Raw genomic sequence first — 6,000 nt, 5'->3', positions numbered from 1 at the left:
TTTTGGCCACTTTACAGAAGAATGATATTTGCGTGGCAGAAATATCATTTTACAATTCTATTATACATTAATTTTCTATTTACAATTATTTACAGAGCGAAGCAGATATGTACAACAACTATTTTCAGAACCAAGCACTTATGTACAACATACTAGGTTTTTCTTTCTACTTACATATTTCGGGGGTTTGTACTTTGTGAACACTTAATCGGATAGTTCAGTGAGTCCATGTTAAATTTACCAGTTCTCCTGTCTGACGTCCGTGAGATGCTCCACATAGATATCCCTTGATTTACTTATTGTTTCACTTACGATGAGCTTTCGCATAAGTGATGCGTACTTCCTGCTGCAGATCCTGCTGAGAACTTTATCGTTGTTTGGATCCCATGATCCTAGTGCTCCGATTACAATTGCTTCTACGCGCACATCGTTGTATGTAGATTTCAGTGCTTCGATTAGCGGACGGTACTTGTTCATCTTCTCTCGGCGAGCAGCATCAAATGAAGACCGACGGTTGTCAAAAGCAACTGTTATGTCTAGGATGAGGCATGCGTTGTCTCTTGTTAGGATGATGTCCGGGCGTAGCGGGAGTCCTCTGACTGGCCGGTTCTCGGAGAGGAGCTGCCACCTTCCACTGGCTGCCTTTTTAATCCTCTCTACCACTGCATTGTGCCTCGCTTGGTAGAGACGGCTGTATCTCATGCAGTGGCAGAGGACATGCGGGAGGGTCTCGAGCTCAAAGTTGCATCTTCTGCAGCCACGGGAGCCATTCACATTGCGACGAACACCGTTCAGGGGGACGAGGTTTAGCCTTGCACGATGTATAAATCGCCAGTCGGCGAATCGTGTAAATGCCCCGTTCCGGAAAAAGTGAGAGCTTGCTTTGGCAGCCGCTGCGCATTCCATCGCCTTGCCCTGGTTGGGATAAGTGATGAGTTTCTCTGCGCGGGATTTCTTGATGGCATTCCGCAGGGTGCGGAATACAAGGCGTCGCTTGCCGGCTGTTATGGTGGTACCGTCATGAGAGATCTCCACAGTGTGGTCGTCAGAAATTGTCCACGTGACTTTTAGGCGACGGGCTGCGCTTCTGGCCGCGGACCAAACTGATGAAATTGGGTTGGAGGTGCTCCTGGGAAAGTCTTCGTCACATCCCGAAAGGAAAGCTGCAATCTCAGAGAAGGAAGGAACCCTTTTCAGTCGTCCACTTACAAGTCGCGTAAGGTCCTCCCAAGCGAGCTGTTGTATCCCAGGGTCCAATGAAGTGAGCAACTTGAAAGCGCTGTCAATCCTTGCTATATCTGAGCTTTCGGCAGCCAGCGGGATACCAAAGCATGCAGATTCCTTCGCGCCGTAAAGATATTCATTTGCCGCCTCGGGAGGTAGGTTGAGAGTCCTCTTTAGTAGCGGGCGCACATGTGAGTCAATCTTTGCCCAGTCGGTTTTCTTCAACCGGGCCGTCCTCATATCAAAATCCATTGATGGAAACAAAGGATTTGAGCGCGTCAATGCGCTGCCAGGGAGCAAGTGGCGAATTCAGGATCATCTCGCATTTCTGTAGGTAAGTATTGAGTGCCTCGATGTCCGGTGGTTGGTTGAATCCAATTGGTTTCCCCAAAAATTCCTCACCTTCACCCTCACGAAGACACCTGATGGCAGTGCCGTCGATCGAGAACTGAGAGTGGCGGACACCCGTTGGGCGAGCTCCGGAGATATGTAGGGAGAAGCATTTTCTGGGGTTGATGTAGAGGCCAAGCTTTCCAACCAGGTTGTGCGTCAGATTGAGTTGAGTTTGCAGCTCCGCAGGGGAGGGCGCGAGTAGCAGTAGGTCGTCGGCATACGCCAGTATGCGGTGTAGAGGACTTTGCCCTTGGACTGCGACAAGTATCGGGTTGATGGTCAAGTTGAACAACAGCCCACTTAGGGGGCAACCCTGACGTACTCCGATGTCAATTGGAATTGGATCCGTGGGGCCTTCCTCTGTGAAGACGCGTGTGGACGCATCCGTGTACAGCTCCTGTATCAGCTCGGTGAAATGATTCCCAACTCCAGAGGCTCGAAGCGCAGCAAAAATTGCATCGTGGGGCACGGATCCGAAGGCATTGGATAGGTCCAATGACGCCAGGCAGATGTCAGATTGGCTGGTCCGTGCTAGCTGGATTCTCTGCTGAACAACGAAGTTATTTTCAAACACCCCGTCGAAGGGTAGAAATCCCTTCTGCGACGGGGAGAGGATGCAGTTGTCGATGAGCCAAGAAGTGAACCGTCGTGCCAGGCAACCACAGAACAGCTTGGCAATCGTAACACTCAGCGAGATAGGACGCCAGTTTTTGATGTTATGCGGGTCACCCCCTTTGGGTAACAGGATAGTACGAGAGTCTTTCCAAGCTGCAGGGACTTTCCTAGCTTTCAAGCAGATGTTGAAGATGGCTGCGAGTACTGTACAGTCCGGATCAACGGCCTTCCAATGGTTGTATGAGAGTCGATCGTGTCCGGGTGCCGAGTTTTCAGCTGAATAGAGTTTCCTTGCGATCTCTGCAGGAGAAAATGGAGAGAGGTCAAGTTCTCTGGGGAGAGGGGATGGTGAGGTGTACACTGAGGTGTCAACTCGGTTGTTGCATAGGGCAGCAGCAAAGTGATCTTGTATATCCTGTCTTCCAATTGGGCATCTCTGTGAATCATCCCCGCAAATCAGTCGGACCGCTCTGCGTCGGTTACGACGGTAGAGTTTCTGGAGCAACTTTGGGTCATCACGTATCTTGGCGGAATTGTTGTTGTTTCCAGTTACATCCTCGCTAGCGGGAGGAAGACGAACTGCACTCGCGGCGGCCATCAAGATCTCGTCAAGTAACGTGGAAAAGGCATCCCACTGCTCAGTGGTCATCGGGTCGGAAAACTCTTCCAGTCGTTCTACGAAGTGTTCAAGGGGGGACGTGACTTGTATTTCTACACCACCCAGTGGAGATCTCTCGGCATCATCCGATACGGCTTCTGGAACCGGTGAGTCGGGTGTAACTGTAGGACCGGTAGGTGAAGGCGAATCCGGGAAGGACGGCTCCGGGGAGTGTTCTTCAAAGGAAGGGTTGGTTCCCAGATTGTCAGTCAAAGGCGCATCAACCTGTGGGGTAGTCCTCATGTCTGTTCCTGGAGGTGCGGCATCCTCTTGATAGGGCAAGGTATTAGGGTCTGTTGCACTTGTCGATTGGTAGGCAGTGGAAGGTCCATCAGTTCTAGCATCATCTTGGCGAGATGTACGGAATCGTGCAGTCCGTGCCTGTCGTCTTGCCGAGGTGGAGGGAAGGAGAGGCGTCACTAGAGGTGGCTGGAGTAAGCGCTGCCGTTCACGTCGGTGGCGTGCTTGGTGGTTAAGGAATCCACCCCGTGTTTGGCATGAGAAGTCGCACTGGGTACATCTCCAACGATGTTGAATGCCCGATTCGACGACTACGGGCCGGTCTCTAAAGCATTGATGGGTCGAGACCTTAACGGCGATGGGCAATAGGCAGTGTGCACACCAGTTCCGAGTGCTAGCAACATCTATGCCATGTGTGTACAAGAGGTGTCTGCAGAGCGAGTGGCGGAGTTGGGTCCAGCGTTTCGAATGGAATGTCCTATGGCAGTCCCTTTCGGTGCAGTGGAGTGTGTCTTGCATCGGGAAGAGTAGATGGACAATAGAGTCACGTCGGCAGGATGTCTCTGGGCAGGACTCATGATTCTCCACATGAGTGGGCATAGGCAAAGGCTCCCTCACTGACAGGTTCTGCAATGGCCTGCTAGGACGTGGGCCAGGTGCAATTTGCTCAGTAGAAGTCGTAGCAGCATGTGAGCGTATTACATTGCTGTCTGGTGCGGGCAATTCAGTAGAGAGCAGATCAGTCCTTTCTGAGGGAGTGAGGCATAGGATGAGGACGTCCGCATCAGTCGTGTCTCCAGCGCTGGAGGTAGTATCCAAGCGTGTCTGGCAGGGTACTTGAGGTGCGACATCGGATTCACCAGGTAGGTCTTTACTAGGCGAAGTGGTCACCGGGACAGTGGCAGTTAAAGCAGGTTGAGGAGCAGCGTCTGTTGAGCCAGAGGCAGTGCAGTCCGTGTGGACGGGGCCTGGTGCAGGAGCAGCGGGCGGTGAAGAAGCGGTGTCAGTCAGTGTCTCAGGAGTTGAGGAGGTAAAGTCATCGTCTCCAGGAGAGGTGGGAGGCGGAGCCTGTCTGTGACGGAGGTGACGATGGGACCGCAGCTGTTTCTTATTCAGGCAGGAGCGACCAAAATCCGGGCAGGTGACGGCAGACGCCAGTTGAGGTGTGGAAGCATTAGTCTTTGGTCCAGGTATGACGGTGGGAGTAGAATTCCTGGCCGGGAGGGTGAAGTATGGTGTCGACGGGATTGACGTCTCCGAAGGTGGCAGCAAGTTCCTTGTGTTCTCCGCAGGAAACACCTTGGATTTAGCAGGTACGTTGGACGTCAGAGACTCCGTCCCCGCGGTGGAGGTGATCACTGCGCAGAGAGGACCGGTTGAAGCAGGATGAGCAGAACTCTCTCTCATGGATGGCGAAGAAAGAGCTTCAGCGTAAGTGCGTGGGGGTGAGATCGTGAGTGTGTTCGATGAGCAGGCATGACCAGCCGCCGTCCGAGCACGTGTATGATGACATACGGGCGAGATCAATGACCCAGGAATGCTCGCAGCTACCCTTCTGTCAGGAGGTGGGTGGAGCTGACTGTCTTTCTCCTGCACGTGCGTCCTTGTATGCCTTCTGAGGCCCCTTCTGCTCGTACACTCCAATCCGCAGACGTAGCATGCGAATGTAGACTGGGGTGTGGTGGGCGTGTCCTTGGCAGAGGAGGACGTGTGAGCAGACTTGGCGAGTGATGAACCCTCTGGTGTCCTTCGTTCACTAGGTTGACAAGTGACCACAGGTAGGAGCGGTGTGCAGCCAGAAGTCTTGGCTTGAATTCTATCCAACAGTTGGCGTAAGTGTCCACCTTTGGAAAGGGGCGGTCCAGAGGGTGTAACGAAAGCTGGCACGTGTCTGGGCAAGGAGGACGACCCGGTGGGCGTGGCTTCACTAGTGGCGATACTCCCGTAGTAGTAGGTGGGCACACTCCTGGCAGACGAGCCGGCTCCGGGCAGGCAAGGCGTGGCACTAGGGACCACAGCGGCGACTCCAGGATGAGCAGTGGCACTAGAAGATGCAGGAACAGCTCTGGAACCTCCAGTGGCAATTTCGGGAGAGGCACTCGCTCCAAGGGCAGGAATAGCTCCGGCAGATCCAGCGACGACACAAGAGTTTCCATCGGAGGATCCATGGTCTGCAGCGGCGACTTGGGAAGTAGCCGGAACGGATTGGATCAATCCAGGGACAGATGCAACCGGGAAGGCTCCGGCCGTCACAGGGATGTCTTCAGAAGCTCCAGGGTAGGCAGGAATGGCCTCAGACAATCCGGGGGCCTCAGCTTCTGCATCAGGCGCACCAGGAGAGGCTCCAATAGATCCAGGGATGGCTTGGGAAGCATCAGCGGCTGATCCCGGAGCAAGAGGGACGACTCCATTGGATCCAGGGATAGCTCCAGCGGGAACGGCGGGCACTCCATGGTCAACAGCTGCTCCAGGGACTCCATGAACAGCACGGGAACAGGTTCCAATGGATCCAGCAACAGGACCTCCAGCGGGAACGGCAGGCACTCCACGGTCAACAGCTACAACAGGAACGTCTCCAGGGACTCCATGCACCGTATGGGAACCTGCTCCGGCATCCAGGACTCCAAAACTGGCTTCAGGAGGCGGTGAGCGTCTTCCAGGGCTCCGAACTCCAGGCGGTGGGCGGGGCCTCGGCGGTGGGCGAGGCCTAGAAACAGGAAACATCTTTAGCCACCAGTCTACCTGTAAAAACAGTAAGAAGTGTACTACACTTTGATCTTAGCCAAAAGGCCGAGAAGCGATGCAGAATTCTCTGGCGTGATGAATTCACTTTCAATTTTTCATATTTCAAAAGTCCTGAGCATTCGTGC

The sequence above is a fragment of the Stegodyphus dumicola genome, chromosome 11, assembly GCF_044657685.1.
Source record: "Stegodyphus dumicola isolate Sdum_Otavi_A_Nest chromosome 11, ASM4465768v1".
NCBI classification, from domain to species: domain Eukaryota; kingdom Metazoa; phylum Arthropoda; class Arachnida; order Araneae; family Eresidae; genus Stegodyphus; species Stegodyphus dumicola.
This window is presented reverse-complemented; position numbering follows the sequence as displayed.